This window comes from Protopterus annectens, chromosome 9.part0, assembly GCF_019279795.1.
Source record: "Protopterus annectens isolate FY-2018-M chromosome 9.part0, PAN1.0, whole genome shotgun sequence".
In the NCBI taxonomy this organism is placed as follows: domain Eukaryota; kingdom Metazoa; phylum Chordata; order Ceratodontiformes; family Protopteridae; genus Protopterus; species Protopterus annectens.
The window spans coordinates 676,039,318-676,065,392 of NC_056743.1; the positions used below are offsets into that span (position 1 = coordinate 676,039,318).

General features: G+C 42.9%; 1 protein-coding gene across 1 annotated transcript in view; it reads left to right on the plus strand.

Moving 5' to 3' along the window:
* The window catches only part of NEU1 (neuraminidase 1), a 666,555-nt gene that overhangs the window by 608,214 nt on the left and 32,266 nt on the right, over positions 1–26,075 (plus strand). The gene's annotated exons all lie outside the window — the stretch shown is intronic.

A 26,075-nucleotide genomic window follows, 5' to 3' on the forward strand; every position in this document is an offset into this window, starting at 1 on the left:
GTAAGTTTCACTTGGTACATAGTTATTGTTTATAAATGATGGGGAGTTAGATCAAGGCATGGTGATACTTTGGCAAACAAAGAGATAAAACAGGTTGAGTCAATACATCCCAGTAAATCTTTTTCCATGTTAAGTTAGGTGTCATTTTCTTATAGATTGAAACACGTGGTGCATTCATACTTGTTTTCCACACTTACGTGCTTTAAATTCTTTACCTCTTTTAGGACATCACACTTTAAGTATTTACACTTATTTATCACATGTTTATTCATATATAATTAAAACTATTTTGATGTTTTTAAGATTGCAGGCTTTCCTTTTGTAATATGTGGTTTTGATTATTTGGTACAGGGAGGAACTACACTGGCCTTTGACTACTGTCCTCCTGGTAGAAAGAGCTATAAATGAATTACTGGTATGCATTGGTTTTACAGTCTTTCAGATAATTTGTGAGGCTCACAGTCGATTAGTGCTTTGTTTTCCTCCTTGCTATCTGGTCTGTCATCAGTACTCCTTGTTTTCTACAGATGCCTTCCTCCTGATGCCTGTCCTATTCAGGAACATGTTACCCGTACCTCAGCAGGTGCCTGATCCAGGTTAATTGCTTTGAGACCTTATCATTTCAGACTGTGCAGGCCAGTGTTCAGTGCACATTATGACTCATCGTGTCTGTGGGGGATCTCTGTAAATACAAACAAGTCCAGCCCTCCAAAGCAGAGGTTCTTGTGGCCAACTAAAATTCTGCTTCTCACATTACTGGAAGTCTTTATATGGTCCACTGAGACATGGACATGTCTGTGATGGAAATGTTCAGAATCTTGGGTATTCCCTCTTTGTGGTTGGCATGACAGATTATCATACTGACTACAAAGTCAACATTTTAGGTATTTCTAGATACAAGGGTAAGGTGCATTAGGATCCAGAATGTCCCTGATTCTTCTCTAAAATAGTGACTGGCTTTGGTGGGGCAGCATACATCAGATCAACCCATAAAAATGCATTTTTTAGTACTTTGTCCAAAAATTAATTTTCTGCAGAAATCTACATTCTTTAAGGATTTTAGTTAACTTTGAGAAGTTATAAAAGATGCCTTGGACATGATTTGGGGAGCACATGTCAAAGAAGTCAGCCTCCAGCTCCCCACAATGGTTCATAAACGTAAAAGAGCTAAAAACAGTACACCTTCTTTTAAAATAACTGAATTAAAGGTTCAGTCCAGAAGAGTTCCTGCCGGAATGCAGCATTACCACCATATGATAAATAGTCATGCAGGAAGAGTATTTTTTTTTCTATCCCTTCTGCAGGCTGGCCAAGGATCTGTGGCTTCTGGCCTTATGAAAAGGCTGCCACTATGAGTCTTCTTTTTCCTAAGATCTCAAAATAAATGGTAAGACAAGCTCAGCAAAGTGATAGATCTCAATCAGGATTGCATAATGGGCAGGAAAACAGTAAAGGCGCTTTCCAGTTGGTGCAAGCAACCTTCCACAGAACTCCTTGCTTCCCCATATATCACACAAATGTGAGACCCCTTTACAGAATATGAAATACTCTGGTGCAAGACTGAAGAAGGGACCTAGTCTTTGCCTTTCTCTCTTTTCCTTTCTGCCAGAATGTCCCGCTGAAGAGCATATCTGATTGTCATCACTTCAAGTTGGCCTAGATAATCATGGTTCTCCCCTGTGAAACAATGAGTGGGAGAATTCCTGTTGTTGGGAGGGCATCCATCCTTCCTAAGCTAACAAGATCTGGCCTGGCACCCAAAACATTTCCTTCCTTAGAGTAAAAACATGGAGGATTTTCATCTAATCTCAGATCATTAACATCTTTGTCCATCAGGTACATATTATTAGAAGCTTGAAGCATATCCAGTAGAATATCATAAACAACCTAAAATAAGTAGTTCTTCAAGTAGTATGCTAATAGGGACGTTTCTACTGTTTGCCTAGTTCCTATGTTGCTCATGGTTAAATAAGGAGGGGCTTAGTCCACTGCTATATCATAGTGCATGTTTCCTCCATTATAGCCTGCACCCAGTGAAACATTGTTTCTCCTCACCCTCAGTATGCAGTTTTTTTTTTTTTTTTTTATAAAGGAGAAGTCATCCATCTTGTACCTGCTATTCATGCCATTTGAAACAACAAGTGATAAAGACCTTAGATTTCTTTCCTAAAAAAAAAATTCTTACTGACTTTCACCTTGGCTAGGGAAGTCTCAGCTCGCTAAGCTCATATCTGAAGAAAGTACTTCAGTTTTTCATAAGGACTCAGTATCTCTTAGAACAAATGCTCTCTTTCATGCTTAATGTATTTCCAGTTATCGCCCTCATTGAGGATGTTTGCTTACGTTTTTCTCATCTCTTCATAGCAGAGGTAAGAAGCTCTTACATTTCACTGATGCTAATAGACCGACACATTTCTACATCAAGATAGCTAAAGACATTAGAAAGATAATCTGATTGTGTCTTTTAAGTAATGCTCACCAGTAAAAGAGAGAATTAAATGATTTTGCATGGAAAAGAACCCCGGAGGTGAAAGAACCGTTAAAAAACGTTTTTAATGAAAACAAACCTGAGGTTGAGCACTTTCATCCATAAACATTCTGGACTTCTTCAGAATCAAATTAACTCGCATACATCTGCACTTATGTATCTCAATAATTATCTAATAAAGTACAGTTATAAAAACAATTAAGAGTTGCATCCTCTTAATGTACCACTCACTTAACATCCTACTATCCCTTATACTGTAAGTTCCATTGTAACTGTCATTTCAAATTTTTTTTGTAAATTTAAAATCAGTTGTAGAAATATGATCATTGATCCCAGGGAAATGGGAAGTTTGCAATTCTAATTGTCATTTCACTTCTTTTTCTTTTCCATTATAGTCCCCACCTCTTAGATCTAAAAGGACTTGGTCTAAAATACCAAAACAGAATATGTTAATGTTAGGACAACAATTAGAGTATCTATACAATGCGTTATCATTCTTTCTCTCTGATATAGGTGTTCGTATATCCTGTTTCTTAATTGTCAGTTTTGCCTACGTAAAAGGCGGGACATGTAAAACCCTTAGCAAGATAAACCACTCTTATTGTCTGACAATTTCCTTTTAAGAAATTTAAGTTTAGATTTCCTTTTATTCTGTAGTATTAATGAGCTATTTTTATAAATATAACTACATTGGGCACATGCCCCACATTTTTCGTACCACTTCTTTGTTGTGTGTTACTCCTATTAAAAGGACTTTTATTTTCAAAACATCTCTTTAAATTACAACCAGTTTTGAAAATAAAACAGGGTTCAGATTCCAGAAGGTGGAATAAATGACTATTTGTTTTTAAAACATTCCAATTTTTTCTTACGATAGCCTTAACTTCTTCTGCCTTTCTACCATATTCTACATTGAGGCCCTTCTCATAGTTCTTATTGTTTCCTCTAACATCTTCCTTATTGAGCCCAGTAGCTAAAAAGGGTTTATACTTCCTGCCTCACTCATTCTGTACATACTTTTTAAAACCTTACACTAGATCCTAAGTGTATCGCCTGAATAAGAACATTTCTGCTACTCTGTTCAGCTCATCGCTTACATCACTTTCATGGGATGTCATTCTGGCCACCCTGATCAGTTGCCCTTTTATAATACTTCTCTTCTGTGCTAGTGGGTTGCAACTAGAATAATTTAGATTGGAATTGCTGAAGGTATCCTTTCTAAAAACATATCTAAACCCTTGTTTTGTGTGTCTAATTTTAGTATCTAAAAATTTGGCACTAAATTCAACACTGTCTTTATTGTATTTATGAGTGAATTTCAAAAATGAAGATGTGGCATTTAGGTATTGTATAAGTGAACTAATACTTTCCTCTGTCCCTTTCCACAAAAAAAATATATCATCTAAAAATCTTGCATAAAATCTAATATTATTCCAAAATTGACTGTAAGTTATGCATTTTGTTTCCCAATTTAAACGTACAAGATTGGCATAAATGGGGGCACAAGATGCCCCCATAGCGACTCCTTTGTTTTGTTTAAAAAAATTCACCTTCAGAAATAATAATATTGTAATTGAGAACAATGGCCATAAGATCGTGAAAGAAAGTAGCCTTTCCTTTTCCAAAGTGAAAATAGGAACGTAAAATATTAAAGAAACTATCCAACCCTTTATCATGTGGAACAGAAGCAAACAAATCTACCACATCTATAGTGAGGAATATATCACCCTTATTCCAAAGGTCATGTTTTAAACAACCTAAAAAATCCCAGGGTTTATCAAAAGATGTGAAACAAACCATTGGTTTTAAAAAATTATGTAGGCAGATACCAATGGGAAACAGTGTGTTTCATTTCAGAATGAGGGACGGGTGTTTTCTTTTCTTTCAGGTAAAAAAAATATTTGTGGGAAGGGGTACTGCCTGTTTCAGTGTGTGAATGATTTCAGTATTAACATCAAGCATATGAAATGTTGCGTTGTTCCTCTTCATGCTGTGGCAGTGTGGCTCTCGTGAGGATTCTGTTTATTTTAGTTGGATTGGTGACAGTTGTATCATCTGGTATTTAGGAGCTACACAGGAGGTTCCTGCACTTAGTTTCTGGGCAGGTGGCATTTTGAGTACAGGGTTCTGACACTTAGTTTTCTCTATGGTCCTAGGATCTTCAAGCCATTAGCCTTGATAATAGATATTCTCTAGCTGCTCAAATTTCTAAAGTGCACTACTTGACTGGTTGCTGGTAGCCCCCCTACACATGGAATTCCTTGATGACAGCACTATTTTTGGCTTTATGATGCCTGAAATCACTTTGGATTCCATGGGAAATGGTCTTCCTTCTTTCAGTGTAGCCTTGGCTTTGCCATGGCTGAGATGTGTTTTGGAATCTGTTGTTTGGGAGCAGTCTTTAGCTCTTTCTTCATAACATATTCTTGCAATAGAAATGATCCTAGAATCCATCCAAGTACTCTGCTTTTGTCCTGTAAATAGGAGTCATAAGCTCAGACACCTAACATCCTTGATAATGTACTAGAGGCAGGTTAACAAGTACCTTCCTTTACACCTTATGGGGTTAATGTCTTTTGGCTCATTTTCCTTTGGTGGTCCTGCTGTGGGAGTTACTGCCACTGGCTTACAAATTCAGCATTCCATCTCCGATCTCCTCCATATGTTGGAGCCTAGCTGACGCTGTACAGTTCTGTGGGTCTTGTGTTGGAGCCTAGCTTCTGCTGTATATTTCTGTGGGTTTTGGATGCCAATCTGAAGGCGAGTTTCTCATTTATCCCCCTTGAGACACAGTACTCATGACTTGTGCATCTCTTGAGAGAAGCCGTCTTTGGATCTGCCCTGATATGGGGTCAATACATTTCAGTGGATAACAATTGCCAAATCATCCTTTTTGAAATAAGAGTAGTGTTACTGGCTTTATAGGTTCTGGAAATTCGCATGAAGCCTGAGCCTATGCACGTACGATTGCTCAATGGGCTGGTGTTATGGTACTAAAATGAGCAGAAGAGTATGTGCTTCTGTCTGTGTTGGTCCACATCCGAGACAAATTGAATATCCTAATGAGATAAGATAGATAAGATAAGATAGGTATGCTTAGACATTTAATGTAATCTTATCTATTGTAAGATGCAACTCAAGTTCCCTTTTGGATACCTGTCTGACAAGGAACAGGGTTTAAGCCATCTCCAGAGGTGATAGGCATCCTGACAATTAACCAGTTCTCAGAAAATGCGTTACTACCCAAGTTCTGCTGCTACAAACAGGTCAGGGATGAGTGTGTCTGAGATGCCTTCGCTAACATTTGGGAAGAAGTTCCTGAACTTATTCTCTACATTCCTTTTCTTCCCTTTTATATGATAAGGCCAGGATTCATTCTTATTACCTGATGTTTGCCTGGAAGAGCTGGTTCCTGGCCATTTAAATGTTTACATCTGCAGAAGCTATTTTGGTTTTTGACCTGGAGGCCCATTGCTGTGGCCTGATATTTTGTGCAGTAGTTCATTTTCAACCAAAATCTTCAATAGGAAGATCGTACTCTGGCCTGAAAGCAAGACTTGAGCCCAACATAGACTCACAAGACAATTGTCAGGGTATATATTTAAGTTTAATATTCCATAGAGAATTTGTATCTGGCTTGGAGCCTGAACTTTCATTTTTCAAGCTGATTGATTCAGCAGATCTGAAGATTGTACCCTGGTAGAGATTGCTGTTGGCAACCATCACCTCTACTGGAAATTGTCCTGTGCTTCAGGCTGTTATGTGTAAAGAGGTCTGTCTCATTTTATGTAAGATCTGTGTGTCTGTCAGGATGAATTCCCTAAATCATCCAGAAAGCATTTTTTTTTTGAGCTGTTGATTAACCAGACTGTTAAGTCTCCCATTAGGTTTTTGGGGTGCTCAGGACAGAAAGGAACATGTCTATATCTTAAGCAGATATTGTCAGTTACAGTTCCACTTTTTCAGGGTTGTGAGCCCTGAAAGAACAAGTTGATTCCTTTGCTTCTGTTATGAAAAAAACATTTTACTTGTAAACTGGATCCTGTCTGATTAAACTTCCAACTGTTTTGTCTTCTTCCAGCTGTATTGTTTTCCTTTCACCTGAAGGTCAATTTTTTGGGCCAGTTCAGGACAGTCCACCAGTTTTGTTTCATGTGCAAAACTACATGAGGTTTATCTTAGTGCTCTCATTAGGACTTAATTTGAAGTCTGCAGTGGGAGATACCATACAGTCTGTATCAAAACTACATTTGTCATCCCTCCTAATTTCCATATTCCAGCCGTCCTTTATAATACAGTCTCCCTGTATAACTACACCAATTGTCTGTTCATCAAAATTCTTTCCCCTTTCTCCTTTTTAATATCTGCACTTCTCTTTGTTAAAGTCATAAATAAATAACATTTAAGAATTTACCTTATATGCCTCTAGTCAGGAACAACACTTCAGAATGTGCAAACATAAATTTTATTACAGCGCTGGGAGTTATTCTTCATAATTCTTGATGAAGCATTCTCACTTTACATACAAAAACTGTAATTTTATACATTTTCTTATTAAACAGCGCATGCAGTTTCATGATGTTATAATTACTATGTCCTATAGAAAACTTTGTAAATGTCCTCATCCCTCTTGATTTTTGCCTCAGACTTCACGTGAACACCTTCCTATACATGATTCACCTGCTTCCAAGGGGTCTTGTTTCTGACCTTGGATGTTTCAAACCTGCCCTAGCAACAGTGCACTCCTAGCCTGGAGGAGTCAGGCTAACAAATTTCTTTTTGTATAACTACATGCCTCATTTCATGCAACATGTACTATTCTCTCTTATTATATACTAAAAGAATGTAGTTTAAAATGAACAGTAATACTGTGGCTTATGAAGCTGTATTTTTCCCAGCCCTGCATACAAATTATATTGCTTTTTAACAATCCTATTATAGCATCATTAATAAGCTGAAATGAATATACATTTTAATAAGCTGGTCTTGTCCCATAACAGTTTTCTCCCTCTGACACTGTCAGTGTCATACCGTACATATAATTATATTTTTATTTTTTTAACTTGATAAAATATACCTCAGCATCATAGTAATCATCATTTTCTGTCAAAATAGAACTGTCATTGATTTGTGCATGCAGTGGCATTTCATGTGCAGGTGAGGTTAAACATCTTGTAATCACGGCCTTTAGAATAGAAAATACCAAAATGATCACAAATATAATAAAAAGTACAATGACAATAGCCTGGATTATGCTAGTTCCCAGGTTACGAAAAAATACTGCCCTTTGTTTCATGAAGTTTGACAGTTTTTTTTTTTTTTGTTCATTATGATAGTCACTAATATATGAACAGTAACGACTCCTTATGAGGGCACATGGTCCCCCCTTTTGCAGCAAGCATTATATCAAGAGCCATTTGATTCTGTAACACCACAATTCACATTTTAGTAATTTCTGTATTTGCCATCCTGATGTGATGTGATGTTTCGTTGGCCACCTCCTGTAGAATTTGGGCAAGTACGATGATTTCAAGCATTGTCTTTGCACTCCATACCCAGGATTAAAAATTGAAAATACTTGCTCAGTCAGGTGGATTGCTCACTTATTTCTCAGTCTACCTGTTGGAGGGTGTTCAAAATTTTGAAAAGCAGGAGTAATATAGCCTAGAAAGCAACATCCAGACCAGTCTGTAGGCAACCAGGGGTAGCCACAGATGTAGTAACAGTCCCTTGTCATGCCCATGCCACACCCCCAGTCATAGCTTTTCAAGTACAAAGAGTTTAACAAACTTTCATGCCTGGTGTCATTACATTTACTTTTTCCTACTGGTACAGTCCCATTTCTGGCATAACGTATCTCCAAGATGTGTGGTTGCAAGTTGAAGAGACAACTTTTGAAAAATCAGTTACATTACGCCAAGTTAAGCTGATGTCATTAAGGTCCTTTTCAAATGACACCTGTGATGCAGGGATGGGAATTATAGGAATCCCTGCCTTAGAATGACGAGGTATATGCAAACATATCCAGCAGTTTTTTTTTTTTTTGTTTAGATCCTTGGCATATTGCCGAAAGACCAGCAAGAAACTTGTTTTCTCTTGACCAGTTTATAGAAGGGAACAGCAGCAGAAACAAAGCAAAAGTACCTGTTGTCACTGGATTCATCATGGACTGCTACTGAAGTTGAGCTTCTCACTGGGCAGATGATTTATCTGTCACACCTCAATCTCCCTCTGTTAGCTGCGATTTTTTGTTTGGGGTCCCCAGACGACAGGTCTTCTTGCAATGAGAATAATGGATCCACGTTGGTAGTCCTGCACAGCGAACTGCAGTCATTAGCAGGTCCTGAAAAGGCCCCTTCCACCTAGGACTGAGGCAGTTTTTTCCTCTGGAAAATTTTTTATGTAGACCCAATCAGCCGGTTGTAGTTGATGACCAGGTTGGTCAGGAGGCTTTGGTAGCGCTGCTTTTACTGTTTGATGATATTGCTGCAAAATTTTGAGGAGTCTTCTATAATAACAAATCAGAGCATCATCTGACAAAGTTTAAATCAGCATTTTTCACTGGAGGGGTAGCTGGAAGGGCCATGGGTCTTTTCATTAATATCTCATATGGACTCTGTTATTTTTGGTGGCATTTAGTGAGGCCCTCATGCTCATTAATGCTAAGGGAAGGGCTTCAGGCTACTTTGTGGGTTTCAGCACAAATCTTCAAAATTGTATTTTTAAGGGTCCTGTTTACCCTTTTCACTAATCCAGATGACTGGGGAAGGTTAGGACAGTGAAGACTCAACTTAGTATTAAAAACTTTACATAACTCTTTAAACAGATATTATTAAAATGAGTTTCCTGGTCACTGTTAACAATGCTGGGTATACCGAATTTCGGTATATAATCAGATAACAATTTTTGAATAACTGTGACTGCATCAGCTTTGTGACATGGGTAAGCTGTTACCCATGCTGAGAACATATACACTACCACAAAAATAAATTGTAAATTATTAGTTTTGGGCATCTGGATGAAATCCAGCTGTATATTAACAAAAGGTCCCCAAGGTGGAGGTAAACAGTCAGATTTGCAGTTGGCATGTTTGATTATGTTATATTTCAAACAAATACTACAGATTTGTACATACTGAAGTATCAAAGAGGAGACATGAGGGGCATACCAACTTCGGGTAATTTGATTAAATAAAGCTGTCTTACCTGTATGGGCCGGTAGATGATATGCACTTACCAGGTAAGGTAGCAGAGGCAGGCGCCACCAGTCTGCCGTCTGGATGTCGCCATATGCCATCAGAGGATTTTCTGCATCCATTCTTGAGCCATCTCAGAACTTCTCCCTGTGATGCTTTAGCTTGAAAGGCTGACAATTTTGCAAAATCAAACGCATCATTACTGTTGTAGTTTGTTGCTGTCAACATACAAAGATGTTTACAACAATTTACTACTGCTTTTGATGTGCACAACATTTGATTACAGACAGCTTTTTAGGTAACAAAAGTGCATCTAACAATGATTTTATGTACCCTGAATTTTTAATTTTATTTCCTGAAGAGTTTAAAAACCCTCTCTCTCTCTCTCTCCAAAGTTGCCCAAAGTCATGTACCACCCCAAAAGCATAACTGCTGTCTGTAAAAATATTGGCCACCTTGTCTTTGGCTAACTCACTGGCTTTTTGCAAAGCCACTAGCTCAGCTATTTGAGCAGAGGGAACACCCTCTAATCTTTGTTGCAACAATATTGTTTCTTTAGTGCAGTCTGCTATTCCCGAGATCAACTTTTTTGTTTGATCTCTTCCACAGGAACCATCCACAAACAGATGCATGTCAGCATTGGGTATAGGATTGTCCTTTAAGTCCTCCCTAGGAGAAAGCAAATAGTTACACACACACACACACACACACACACACACACACATACACAATCATGCTCTTCACCATCCTCAGCAGTAGACAACAGAGATGCAGGATTTAGAACAGGACAGCAGATCAGAGAACTAGATGGATCAGAAAGAAGTGTTAAGTTCATATCTAGTTAGACATGCAGTCAAGATATTTTAAGTAATAAAGGTGATTTAGATTGACTGATCGCTACTGTAAGATCCTACTCTAAGATATTAAATGACCAAGAAAATGTACCTGAGGTAACCATAGCTCATAGGTTCATAGATAGGTATTAGGTTATTGGCCCTAGGGCCTATATAGGCCTAGCCAAAAAGGTACTCTGGCTTTCACCACCCAAGAAAATTATTTTCCTGTGCCCCTGTCGAGCAGAGCCACAGAAGTGATCCCCGGGGTGAATTTCCTATTTCCCATCCAATCATCAAGATTTTTCTTGAAGAGTGCTATTGAGGTGCTCTGTTTGACATATATAGGTAGTCTGTTCCAGAGTATGGGAAGTCTCTGGGACAGGTAGTCTGTTCCAGAGTATGGGAAGTCTCTGGGACAGGAATCTATCCCTCCGGCATGTTCTGTTTATTGTGGTGACAAGGTTTAGGTCTCTACAGCATGTAGCTCTGAGGAATTGGGATTTATTTAAATGGAGCATGTCCAACAGCTCTGGGTTTGACATAGCTTTGTATGCTAGGCAGAGATCACCTCTGAGTAGGCGATATGCGACGGAGTAAAGCTGGAATTTTTTGAGACTGTCTGCATAGGGCATCTGTTTGAGGCCAGTAATCCTCTTTGTGAGGTATTTCTGTGGCCTCTCCAGTTGTAGATGTTTTGTGAGATACATACCAAAAGGGGTGCTGTACTCTATAACAGGTCTAATGAGTGATGAGTAGAGGGGAACAAGGACCTCTTTTTTTCTGGATGGGAAACCTTTTGTGATGAGATATGCCACGTAGAAGGATTTCCTGACCACTGTGGAGATGCGATTATCAAAGGAGAGACTACTGTCCACCTGTGTCCCAAAGTCTCTTATCACACTTTTGGTGTTAAGTAGACTACCACCTATGTAGTAGTTCATGGGTACAGAGTTTTTACCAAAGGGGATGACTATGCACATTTTGGCATTGAGCTTCAGGCCGTGGCTTTGACACCAGGCATCTGTCTCAGTGAGGCCCTTTTGTAGGATGTCCACATCGTTAGGAGTTTTGATTATGGCTCCCAGTTTGCAGTCATCTGCAAACTTTGTTAGCCAAAGACTTTCTGTGTTAGTCTGTACTTCAGAGAAGTAGATACCAAACAGGAGAGGACCCAGGACTGAACCCTGTGGTACTCCACTTGTCACTGGTCTGAAGTCGGATTTAGAGTCTGCTACTTTCACAGTGTGGGTTCTGTCCGTGAGCCAGTTGGCAACCCATCTTGTGACACAGGGATTTATACCTAGTTTAGTGAGTTTATCTATAATTCCAGAGTGGGGGATGGTATCAAAAGCCTTGGCGAGATCTAGATAGGTTGTGTGAACCACCTTACCCTCATCTGTGGCTTTGGAGACTGCTTCAAAGAAGTCTATCAGGTTTTAGGATACATGATTTGCCTTTTATAAACCTGAACTGGGTGGGGTCCAGAGTTTTGAGATTACCAATGTCTTTATGAGTTACATAACACGTTCCATGGCCTTGCAAACCAGGCTCGTCAGGCTAATGGGGTGGTAGTTCCCGGGGTCTGCCGTGGCTCCCCCTTTGTGGAGTGGGATAACCGTCGCAGTGCACCATTCAGTGGACACAAAGCCTGAGGTGACACTATGATTGAACATGGTACTTTGGTGGGGTGCCAGTGCGTTCTGTAGTTCGTGTAGAATGCAGCCTGGGATATTGTCAGGTCCCATGGATGCTGTGATGTTCTTCGTGTTTCATGGTTCCAATCATCACATTTGGGTTATATGCTTGCAGTAGCCTTCAGTTGGCCTGATTATCAAAGTCTTGGGTCCTGCGTCGGTTGCTGTCTCATCTTCCGTGATGTCAGGTAGTCAGGGGTATAAAACATGCAGCCGACACCATTACATCAGTCTTGCCGTGCAGTGCCCGAAGCAGAAGCAGTTCGCAAGTGCCAGTCGTCCGACTCCTGAAATTTTCATTTTCGAGTTTCAGAACCGAAGTCTTCAACTAAAGCTAAGTACCCCGTTGGGGAAACTTTTTCTTGCTCTAAACCGATGTCAGTAAAAGTCAATAATTGTATTTCTTGTGGAAAGCAAATACCTCATAAAGATTTTCATTCGTACTGTATTCCTTGCCTAGGCCCTGACTACGATGTACCTCACTGTCGGATTTGTGCCTTATTTAAACCACGAACTATTTGTCGTTGGTACATTTTCGCTTCTAAATATTTTGGTACTCTGTTCAATTATCCAGATATCTCTTCGGTAAGCAACCCGACTTCCGATATTCTGAAAAAAATGTAAAGATAAAGACAGAGACAGGCCGCCTAGGTCCAAAGCTGCCGACGACACTTCTCCTAAGCTAGTCACCAGTTCTCCGGTACTCAGTGAGGTGCTTTTTCATCCCCTGATACCCGCTACTTTACTGAGACCCATTCGGAGTCCGGTATGCCGTGAGATGCTTCAACTGTGGAACCTGCGGATGTCTTTAACTTGGATGGGTCCGGAGCCGCTGTGCAGGCACCGGCTTCTGAAGGTGTATTCAGGCCTACTGACTTGCATATTAAATCAACGCCATCTTCTTCTTCCTCTAAGCATAAAACTCGAACCATGACTTGGATAATGACGCCCAGACCGCATGGTCAGGCCTCCTATGCCTAAAACACAAATGATAAGAATGGCTGAAGACCTTATTACTTTAATCAGGGGAAGCCAACCTTCCCCCTCTGAGAAACCTAGGACTGAATTTGCTTATGATTCTTCTGACCAGGATTCTGAAATGTCTGTCTCCTCTGATGACCAGGATTTACCCTTATCTACCTATGAGGATTCTGATGCAGAGGACTCTATTCCCTCTGCTTCTCCCCCAGAGGATTAGGGAGCATTTTCACTGGGAAAGCCAGGATTACTCTGATTCTAAAAAGAGGCGTAGAGATTTCTTATTCCTGCCCCAACACAGGCCTTTAGCTATCCCTCCTTTGCTGGACATTGTTGACTATGCATTTTCAGAATCTAGCTTGGCCCCTGACTATACCTCCTGCTCACAGAAAACCTGATAAATACTACAGGGTTCCTGATTCTCACAAGTTTCTTTTTAAAAATCCTACTGTGGATCCTGAGACCATTTCACAGGGATCCAAGGGCGTTAAGGCTACTACTGCCAAAAATCCTACCCCCTCTGATACAGCTTCCAGAGCCCTGGATAGATGGGGTAAGAAGATGTACACCTCTGCAACCTTGTACCTCAGGGCCTTAAATTGCCAGTTTCGTATGTTAAAATATCAGCAGCATATTATTGGATTGCTTAAACAGAAAATGAGGTTGATTCCTGATTGTGCTGAAAATAAGGATTTACAGGATTTAATGCATTCTGCTGAACAGGTTGGAAAACCTACTTTGCAGCGTGGTTTTGTTTCACTAGAGGCATCTTGCAGGGCTGCTATTACCGGGTCTGTACTTAGAAGGCATGCTTGGCTTAAGGAGCAATCTTTGCCAGATCATGTTGAAACTAAATTGCTGGATTCTCCCTTAAATCAGGACTGCCTGTTTGGTGACAATGCAGAAGTCCTTAAAAGGATGGAGGAAAAAGTTAAATCTATGCAAACTTTTAAAGGTTTCGTACAAGTGCAGCCTCCTAGATTTAGTAGGCATTGGTCCTCAAAAAATTGGTCCTTTCCTGCCTTTTCCAGGCCTTCTCAGTTCAAACTCGGAACCAGCAGAACACCCAGGCTTCAGTCCCAAGGTATGCACAGGACTAAGAAGTGGCTCCCACTTCCAAATCAGGGAGTAGTAAGTCTCCCCCCTATGGTAAGCTGCCTCAATGACTTAACTTTAAAGCTTCCAAGCACTTCTCAACTGAGTGCTCCTTTAGGGGGAAAGACTGCTTTGCAAGCAAAAAACTGGGAACTCCTTACCCAGGACAAATGGGTTTTAAACATAGTTTCCAAGGATACAGATTTCACTTCCACACTTTACGATTGGCCAGATCTACCCCCAAATCAGTGGGCAGAGGCTGAAAAGCAAGTACTTTCTCTCTTAAGATTAAAGGCTATTCAGACTGTACCAGAAGAGGAAAAGGGACTAGGTTTCTACTCAAGACTTTTCCTGGTACCCAAAAAAGACAACTCGTGGCATCCTATCCTGGACCTTTCTATCCTAAACACCTTTTTGGTGATTCCACAATTCAAGATGCTAACTCTTCACCAGTTGCTTCCTATGATAGGCAAAGATGCCTAGTTGGCAACACTGGATTTAAAGGAAGCCTACCTGCACATCCCAATCAGGGAATCTTGCAGAAAATACCTACGCTTCAAAGCAGGCTACATGCACTATCAGTTCTCTGCACTGCTTTTTGGCTTATCTACTGCGCCCAGAGTATTCACAAAGTGCCTAGCTCCAGTCATTGTATTTTGCAAGCAAAGAAATATTCAAATATGACCATACTTGGACGATTGTCTAATTCAGGCAGAAAGTCAGGACATACTTCTGAATCATCTGGCATTTGTACAGAAAGTGTTAACTTGTCTGGGGTACCCCATAAACGAAAAGGTAACACAGCTGGTACCCTGTCAACAAATTATATTCTTGGGAGCAAGCTTGAACACAGCTTCCCAGATGGCTTTCCTCATGCCAGAGAAACAAATTCATTTGACAACTTACTTCAAACTAGTGGCCACAAAAACCCTGCTATCTACAAGGCAAATACTGCAAGCCTTCGGGTTCATGGCCTTGTGCATTGTACTAATTCCATATGCAAGACTGCATATGAGGAAACTACAATGGTATCTAAAAAGCCTATGGTGTCAACATTCTCAGGATCTAGAAACAATGATCCCTATCATACCTTGCCTACCGTTAGAATTCCTTTGGTGGGCAGAGGCCTGCCACCAAAACAAGGGACTACCATTCACTTTACCCCCTGCCACCCTAACAACAGACATGTCAAACTATGCATGGGGGGCTCACCTGGTAGGGAAGTGCATTCAGGGCAAATGGAACCCAAGTCAAATGCACATGCATATCAATCAAAAAGAAATGTTAGCTGTACAGAATGCTCCAACAGCCTTCAAGGACCACATTCTTCCAGGACAATTAATGGTAAAGACGGACAACACCACTGTTATGTGGTACATAAACAAGCAGGGGGAGTACCCATTCTTACCCATTCTGCAGACTAGCCATGGCTCTGTGGAACACAGCCTTGAGCTACCAAGTTCATCTACAGGCTGAGTTCCTGCCAGGAAAACTAAATACACTGGCAGACGAACTAAGCAGAAATCGCATGGACCCACATGAGTGGAAACTGAAACCAAAGATTTTCAACATGTTGATCAACAAATGGGGGATCCCAGATATAGACCTGTTTGCCTCCTCTCAGAACTACCAATTGGACAAAATTCTGCACAAGGACTCACCACAAACGAGCTTGGAAAGTGGATACTCTGTCCTTCAGCTGGAAAAATCTATCAGTTTATGCCTTTCCTCCTTTGCCTCTCCTCTCCAAGGTACTACTAAAGATCAAACAGGACAAACCAAGGATGATACTGATTGCACCAGACTGGCCACGCCAGCACTGGTACCCTCTCTTGCGCAGTGTGTCACAGCTGGCCCTATGGCACCTACTTGAGACACCTACCCTGCTGTCTCAGCAGGAGAGTCAGATTCTGCACCCCTAGCTTCAAACCCTGAACTTGGCAGCCTGGCTAATTACCTAAACTCTCCATTACCATCCCTCAGTAAACAAGTGTTGGATGTCATTTTGGAGGCAAGGCCTAGTACTAGAAAATCTTATACTGAAAAGTGGAAAAGATTCTGTGCCTGGAACCAAACTCAAGGGATGGCCACAGCAGCACCCAATTTACCTCAGATTCTTCAATACGTAACTGAGGTGCTTCACAAGGGCCTTTCCTTTTTCTCCATCAAAATTCATGCCTTAGCCATTTCAGCTCATTACAACACAGAACCCACCCCTCTTTTCTCACCCACTGGTCAAGCAGTTCCTCAGAGGGGCCAAAAACTTTTAAGACCACCCAGGAGAGTCCCAACTCTAACCTGGACCTTAATTTTGTATTGGAAAAACTCACTCTTCCTCCTTTTTGAGCCAGCTGCAACTGCAGAGTTAAAATTCCTTTCTTGGAAAACAGCTTTCCTTTTAGCAATCACTTCAGCAAGAAGGGTACCTGAATTACAGGCCCTTATGGCAGTGAAGTCTTTCATCATCTTTCATGCCGACAGGGTGTCCCTCAGGACCAATCCCTCTTTCATGCCCAAGGTAGTATCCAGTGTGGCTCTTAATCAGTCCATTCATTTGCCAACCTTCTTTCCTAATCCACAGAACAAAGGTGAATGGATACTCCACTCCTTAGGTGTGCACGGACAACAAACCTCTAAGGAAATCTGAACAACTGTTGGTGGCATTTGCTGCAGAGGCAGAGGGGGGGAAGGCTATTTCAAAGCAAACCATTTCCAAATGGATAGGCCATTGCATTTATTTCTGCTATAAAGCACCATGGAAAACCTATTCCACAGGGGATTAGGCCCCATTCAACCAGGGCTGCATCTACCTCTACAGCCTTTCTCAGAGGGGTCCCTACCAGAGACATCCTAGAAGCTGCTACCTGGAGTTCTGTACATACTTTCACCAAGCATTACCATTTGCCATTTTTCTCTAAATCCAGAGCTGGCTTTGCCACTTTAGTCTTGCAGGGCCTTATAACTGGTCCTAATGCTATCTAAATTCCTCCTCCCATCCTTACCTTTGGGAATCTACACAAATGTGATGAGTGCAGCATTGAAACACGAAGAACATAGTACAGTTGTGTTCACTTACCATAAATGTAGATGTTAGAGTGTATTCACTGTTGCAGTTCTGGTTACCCTCCCTCCAGCCCCCTGACTTCCTTTTGCTATACCTCTATTCTACTTTACTATACGTGTGTGTGTGTGTGTGTGTGTGTGTGTGTGTGTGTGTGTGTGTGTGTGTGTGTGTGTGTGTGTATATATATATATATATATATATATATATATATATATAGTTGCTTCCCATTAAGGGGGGCACCTGACATTTGGGGCAAGAAAAACTGATGTAATGGCGTCGGCTGCATGCTTTAAACCCCTGACTACCATCACGGAAGATGAGCCAGCAACCGACGCAGGACCCAAGACTTTGATAATCAGGCCGTCTGAGGGCTACTGCAGGCAGATAACCCAAATGTGATGACTGCAACAGTGAATACACTCGAACATCTGCATTTATGGTAAGTATACACAACTGTACTTTCTTGGCTGTGGAGAGTGTGTTTTTTTTACCTGTGCAGCCGTGATTACAGGAACTTTGCATTCTTCCAGTATAGAGATGGCCCCTCTAGGGGGTGGGGGGTAAAGTTAGCATTGAACCTATCGGCCAGGATGTTGGCAATATCGGTTGGTTCTGTATATTTAGTGCCATTGTGCTGTAACTCAGAGGAGATCTGAGTGTTGCCATTGAGATTCTTGACATAGCTATAGAATGCTTTGTGGTTGTCTTTAGAGTCAGTGGCAATTTTGTTTTCGTAATTAGCTTTGGAGGATTTTATGAGGGATCTCGGCTTCTTACGGAGGCTGACCACGGAGCTGCTCCAGTCATTGGATTTTACTCTTTTTTGCAACAGTTTCTTTCTTCTGTTGTAGAGTTAGTTTATGGCAGAGGACCACCAGATTGGCTTCCTTGTTTTTGGAGGATAGCATCTTGGTTCTGTTAGGGATAACACGATCCATGCACTCGTGTGTTTATAAAGTGCATTTGTGTAGGATTCAGCAGTCATACCTGTATTGTCCATCTGCATGGGTGTCATGAAGTTTGCCACTTCTGTCGTAAGAAGTGTGAAGTTGGCTTTGGAGAAGTTTTTTACGGTGGTTTCCCTAATGGGGGGGTGGGGGCGGGATGTGGATGTCTAGGATGATTAGCTTGTGGTCAGATCTGACCAACGAGGAATTGACCTCTGGTGGGGGGTTTGTAGCAAGCTACAATTTGCATTGCAGTCTTGCGCAGAGTTAGTTAAACTTGGATAATCTCTGATGCATTATGCTGTGCATCTAGCCCGGAGCTGTGGATATCCTTAATGAATATGGACACACCTCCACCTTTAGTGCTTCGGTCCGGGTTAGGTGGCCGAAAGGTGTGGTATGAATTATAGCCTAGTAATGCAGGGGTGCTCTCTGGAGCTTTGAATCAGGTCTCTGTCACTGCACAGATGTCGATGTTCTCAATTTTAAGTACTGCCTTGAGTGAGTGCATTTTGAGGTTTAGACTTCTAGCATTGAGTAGCATTATCCTCAGATTTTGCTTGCTTGTACCTGTAACGGTAGTGAATTTGTCATTTGAACCTTGCCTAAAAAAGGCACTATAGGGGTGGCAAGAGCCTTAGCCAGTATCCGGAATCTCAAGGGCGACAGTTGCAGGCCCTTTCTGGCAAAGCATCGTGGTCTGTCGATCATGTCATCCCAGGCAGACAAATACTGGATCCTTTTTGTTTTTTTTGTTTTTTTTGCAAGGATAGTCAGAAGATGCAGGGTATTTCCTGCAAAGATGGTCAGAAGATGCGAGTTATTCTGTTAACATTGCTGAAAAGAATTTGGTGCTATCAGTAAGTAAATCATTTACATATTGTACTAAGACAGACCCACCCAGAAATGTCACATTCTCCAAATCTTTGAAGAATTTAAGAAAATAATGAAGAAGATTCCGTATATCCTTGTGACAACAGCGTCCAGGTATATGGCTATCTCTGATAAGTAAAAGCAAAGAGAAACCGACTGTCAGGGTGAATTGGTATAGAGAAGAATGCTGAACATAAATCTGTCACAGAAAAGTAATTAGCTGTAGGTAGTATGAAACTCAGTATTGTTGCTGGATTTGGAACAACAGGAAAAGTAGGTAGTACTGCATTACTTACAGCCCTTAAGTGTTGTACAAGTCTATAAGTATTCTTTTCTGGCTTTTTCACTGGAAAAATAGGAGTATTACAAGGGCTTTTAGCTAGTATTATTTCTTGATGTATTAGAGACTGAATTACGGGTTTGATTCCCTGCTCTGCTTCTGGTTTTAGTGGATATTGTGGAACTCTGGGGAGAGGTGTTGATGGATTTAATTTTATTTTTACTGGTTTTGCTGATTTCAGTATACCTACTTCATTTGCATGCTTAGCCCAGAAGTCGGTAGGTACCTGCTGTAGTAACTCTTCATCTGCCTATATGCTTCCAGCAGGCTGTTCCCCAGCTTCTGCTAAAACTGCCAATACTTCCCCCTCTGATTCTTTTGGAACATTTAGATACACCCCTTCTGGGGTACAGTAAATAGTACAACCCAGCTTACATAAATCTCTTCCTAGTAGGTTTACTGGTGCAGTAGTACTCAAAAGAAAAGAATGCATCTGAAGTTGTTAATCTTCTTCCTATTCATCACTGATGGGTTTGGTTCCAAGCCCTTGGAACCGAGTTGGCCTTATACCAAGCTTGCATGCACCAAACCTCTCAAGCTAAGCTGCTACCCACAATGCCCTTTGCTCAGTTACCCCAGATCTCGTTTGCCACGGCCATATAGCAGCGTTTCACCAAGCTCTCCAGCTAACTGCTTTTTTCTTAAAGATTTAATAGTTTGAAAAAGTTTTTTCTTCCTTATAACTTGTTCTGTATTGCTACTGCTCTACTCACAGGTATTTCTCTTACCATTGTTGGTAATTTCTTGGTATCTCTAACTTTGTACCTTTACGGTATCTTGTTACCATTGTTGGTATTTACTTTTTCTCTCTTCTCCATTTCCTCTCTTTCCTCTCTCTCTCCCTTGTGTACGAGAGTGTTTTTGGAATGTCTGAAAAGAAGGGAACTACGCGATTTAAACACTGCTCTTCTTGCAGTGGTAAACTGCCGAATAGTGACCTCCATAAGAATGTGTTTACTGTTTGGGGTTCTGCATTTGTCGGTGAATTCCCCCTTGTGATATCTGTGCTAGTTTCAGTCAGCGGATGCTGAATTAACGTTGTAACAAACTTATTTTAAAGGGCCTGCTTGCTTCGCCTTTCTCAGAGGCCATTTCTGCGACGGAGGTCTCACCCCCTCCAGCTTCGGATAAGAAACTTCCTCGTTTGGACCCCTCTTCACCGGCCGGTGACAGAGGTAAAGGTCATAAGCACAAGGCCCATAAGTCATCATCTGAACACTGTTCTGCCTCCTCAGTGCCGACTACTACATTGGCTCCAATAAAGTTTACCGAGGTAGTCTTGTCGGTGCCCACACCGGTACCGACAATTACTGCACCACCTACGTCTTCGATACCGACCAATATGACGTCTTCGATACTGACCAGTATTACATCTTCGATACTGACCAGTATTTCCATTTCTTTATCGGCACCGACTTCACCCATTATGATCCCATTATTGGTTCCAACAACGACTTTGGAACCATTCATATCGACCCCATTATCAGTTCCAACAACGACATCTGAACCGTTCCCATCATCCACTCCTATAGTGACTTCTGCTCCGAGCCCTTTCACAGTTCCGACCATACCGTTATTACCTGTTGCAAAATTGGAATCGTCGGTGCCATTCTGAGACTCACCATGGACCTGATATTCATCCAATGTGGAGCCGTTTGCCGGATAAGCCTGCAACCCCTTTTTGAACCGGCCTGACTCCCCTTCAGATGCATCGGTGAGATCCACCAGGAGCCTTTCCGAATTGGATGTGGTGCAACTTTTTGATCAGCTGCTGACTGCTAGGGGAATCTCAAACCCGCCTAGACCCTATCCCACTCCTGGCTTTGGGTCTATTTCTCCGGCAACACCTACTTATTCTCCTCCCTTGGATCCCTCTGTTCAGAGGCTCATCTACCCAACTTTTAACAGAGGAGTTCCTTCCTCTGTGCTGACAGCAACAATGTCTGAGGTTCCGAGATCCCTTTGGGTGCCAGTTCCGTCGGAACCCACCCTTCCTCAGTCTCATGCTTGGGGGGGTTGAGCCCCCGGTCCCGGTGTTGGTTCTGATGGTTTTGTCAGCCCCGACTTCAAAGCAGAGGGTGACTACTGCACCGAGCTTGATTGAGGCTCCATCCCTGGGGACGGACCGTCCGGAGCGGGGTGTGACCTCGGTTCCGATTCAGTCTTCTTCGGTTCCAGGCTCCCATTCCTCTTCGGGCAGGCCCACTTTCCAGCTGATGGAGAGGGCTCTTGCTGCCAGCAATCCTCCACAGTTGGTTATTCCCCCAGTTCCCTCTGAGCCGCAGCTGTCAAAGTCCACCCCCCAGGACTCAGAGAGTACAAGATCCAGGAGACCCCTGTTCAGGGCATTTCAGTTTCTGAGTCTTCTTCGGATGTTCCCACCGAAGAACCCCCTTGGAAACAGGTGTGTAAGAGGAGACACACGGACTCCCCGGAGGAGTCACTCACAGAGGATATGGATTACGATGAAGGGGAAGGGTCCCACAATCGCCCCCTGACAATGTCTCTTTTGGGGACATCATGGAGATCTTGAAACAGAGAGGTGACTGGAATTCCTGAACCCCTTCCTAAGAGGAATCTGTATTCCTGCAGGCCTTTCGCTCTTGGCCCTCTACTTCTTGGGTGACCCCCCCCCCTGCCGATGAGCTGGTTAAACTCATCGTGCAACGGGCCTGGAAGAACCCCGACTCCATTGAGGCCATCTCCAGGAGATCAGACAAAGTTCTTTCCCCTCCAGAGGATCAACCCCATTGGTCCAGAGGCTTGCCAGTGGACGCTATGGTGGTGGCGGCTGCCACGAAAAAGGACCTTGCAGAAGAGAGTCCTGCTGTTCACTCACCCAACAGAGAGTCCCTGGCAGTGGACAGTTTAGGGAAGCAAGTCTTTGCATCAGCGACCTTCATAGTTAGGTCTCTGAACTTTATGGCACATTTTACGAGGCTCCAGAGAGATCTTATCTCCGAACTCTCCAGAACTCTCACTGGTCAAGTATTGGATGGAGCACAAGATAAGGTTGCTTCCCAACGTGCCACCCTAAAATCCATATCTAATTCATCCATGAGGTTGCTATCGTACACGACCGAAGGAGCAGCTAGAGCTGCGGGTGCAGGTGTAGTCATGAGACGTCACACCTGGATGCGCATCTGTAATCTCATGGACTCCTTCAAGTCTTCCTTTCTAAATGCCCCTATTGAGCCCTCGGTTCTGTTTAGTGTGAAGGTCAAGGATACACTAGCCAGGTGCGAGCAAGACAGGAAGACCTTGTCTGCCGTTGGCCTACGTTTCTCCAAACCTCAGCGTTTATTCTCTAGGAACCAGAGGAGCAGAAACATGTGGCACAAGAAGTCTCAAGGTCCTTTCCGAGAAGCATGTGGTGAGGACTCCTTTAGAGGCAGAGGGGGTGCCAGTAACGGAAGATGCCCCTTCGGGGCAGAGGGGGTCCCCGGAACCAGGGCTCCAGAGATTCCTTCTCAGATAGACCATATCAGTGCTCCTGAGGCGCTGCCCAATTGCTTTCCTCTGGAAGCAGTCAGGGCACGTTTCTCTCTGCACCAAGATACCTGGCTGTCCATTACGAACGATCAGTGGGTGCAGAGAATCATCACCAGAGGCTACCATATTCCACTAATCTCCTGTCCAAGACCTCCAAAATCTTTTCCCGATGTTCCACCCAGTCAAAGGGAGGAGGCAGCTTCCGAGATAAGAAAGCTACTTCAAAAATGAGCCATCCAAAAGGTCCCCTCAGATCAGTGCAGATCAGGGTTCTACTCAAGATTCTTTTTGGTGCCAAAGAAAACAGGGGACTAGAGACCCATTCTGGATCTCCATCATCTAACCAAATCAGTAGTTCAGACCAAGTTCCGCATGGTCACGATTCAATCCATCCTCCCCTATCAGCAGGAGGGTGTGTGGATGTGCTCATTAGATCTCCGGGATGTGTATTACCATATTGAGATGGACAAGCGCTCCAGGAGCCTCCTTTGCTTCTGGCTGGGAGCCAATCACTACCAGTTCAGAGCCCTGCCTTTCAGTCTCTCGACGGCCCCAAGAGTGTGCACGAAATGTCTGGCAGTGGTAACAGCTCATCTGAAACGTCAAGGATTCCAGGTATTTCCATATCTAGACGATTGGCTCCTCTCCGCCCCCACCAAGTGTCTCCTGGTCGGGGCCCTCCGCTCCACCTTGCCCCTAGCGGAGTCATTAGGCATCACCATACACTGGAAGAAATCAAACCTCCTTCCATCACAGCAACTGGAATTCTTAGGGGCAATATTCAACACGCAGTCAATTCTAATTTCTCTTCCTGCCCACAGGCTGCAGAGACTCTGGGCACAAGTTCAGGTGATACTCTGCCAAAGCAAGGTATGTGCAAGGGAGATTCTTCAAGTCTTAGGATCTATGGCCGCAGCCATCCTCGTAGTCCCCTTAGTCAGACTGCACATGAGCTTACTACAATGGCTCCTTCAGGCCAAGTGGATACCCAATCTTCACCCTCTGGACTCAAAGGTTCTCATCACCAACATTTGCAAACAAGATCTCCTCTGGTGGATGTGTACAGATGAAAATCTTTGGTGTCGTCCCTTCTAGGTTCCACAGGCCCAGCGCCACGGTGACCACGGATGCTTCCCTGATGGGGTGGGTGGGGCCACTTCCAAGGAAAGTCAGTCCAAGGCACTTGGTCCGATGTAGAGGTCAATTTGCATATCAATGTCCTGGAGTTAAGAGCGGTGCTGTTGACATTGCAAGCTTTTCATCAGCTTCTTCCGTCCGGAATGATTGCTGTCCAGTCAGCCAACATGTCCGTGGTGTGGTACATAAACGGGGAGAGACCAAGTCTTATCCCCTTTGTCGGAAAGCCATGAGAATTTGGCAGTGGGCGGTGGCTTCCAAGCACTTCCTGATCGCAATGCACATCCTGGGGAGCTCCATCATGATTGCGGACAGACTGAGCAGATGCATACTTCATCCGCATGAGTGGTCTCTCAACCCGAGTGTGGCGACAGAGGTTTTCATTCGCTGGGGCCAGCCATGCTGCGACCTTTTCACCTCCCCTTCAAATGCGAAATGCAGCGGCTACTTTGCCCTCTTTCCCCCGCTTGGGGAGTCGCCAAGTGATGCTCTAGTCCACGGTTGGCCCATGGGTTTCCTTTATGCTTACCCTCCGATTCCTGTGATTCCCCTCTTTCCGCGGAAGGCGATTCGGTTGATAAACAAAGTGATCTCATTGTTCCATTTTGGCCTCATCAAGTGTGGTTTCCCTTCCTTCAACCTCATCTGTTATAACCTCCTTGGATCCTAGGCACTTGTCGGGAACTAATTTCTCACCCACAAGGGCTGACTCCTCCGAATCTGCCCGCCCTCAAGCTGACAGCTTGGTTTCTCCACTTCCGTTAGTTGCCAAGAAAGAAATCCTTTCTTCACCTGTTCGGGATGTTATTTTGACTTGTCATAAACCATCCACCATAAAACTTTACAAGGTTAAATGGAGAAGATTCTCTATTTGGTCATGTAATCAGGAGCTAGACCCGTTCTCAGCACCCGTGGCCACTATTCTTCATTACTTGGCTGAGCTGTTCGACAAAGGTGCCTCGGCTTCTACCATCCGAGTCCATCTAGCAGCTATTTCCAACTTCCATAACTGGTCTGAAGGGAGTACCACTCATCTCCTCTCATCTTTGCAAGACCTCTTCCTCAAGGGTATTTTTCACAGCAGGCCTCCCATTAGACAACTGGTGGAGGCATGGAACTTGTCCTGGGTTCTGCAGGCTCTTTCTCTGCCTCCGTTTGAGCCAGCTGCCACCTAAAATTTTTATCTTGGAAATCCTTATTCCTGTTGGCTATAACTTCAGCAAGCAGAATTTCGGAATTACAAGCGTTATGTACCAAGAGTCCTTATCTGATCTTTCATAAGGACAGAGTATCACTTCGAAGTAACCCATCATTTCTCCCCAAAGTGGTTTCTGACTTTTCCATTAACCAGTCCATTGAGCTCCTGGTGTTTTTCCCAAATTACTCTAACAAGAAAGAATACTGCCTTCATTCCTTGGATGTTCATAGACAATTACGCTTTTTTGACAGAACTAAATATTTCCTCAAGTCAGACCAGCTTTACGTTTCCTTTGTAGGCCCTAGAATGGGAGGTGCAGTATCAAAAGTTACTTTGTCTAAATGGCTCAGGGATTGCATTTCCTTCACCTATTCACTTACGGAGGGATGTATGCCGGGCCAAATCAAAGCTCACTCAACTAGGGCTATTGCAGCATCTGTTGCCTTCCACTCTAGGGCCTCCATGGGTGACATTTGTGCAGCTGCCATTTGGGCTAAACCCCACACTTTTATCAAGCATTACAAATTGGATCTGATCTCCAGGGGAAGAGTGGCCTTTGGCTCAATGGTTCTCAGGAATGTTCTTCCATAAGGGCCACCCAGGTTCTCCAAGTAGCTGGGGACTCAGTCCCATCAGTGATGAATAGGAAGAAGATTAACAACTTCAGATAAAGAAGTTGTCTTACCATAACATTCCATCTGAGTTGTTGATCTTCCTCCAGTCATCACATCCACCCAC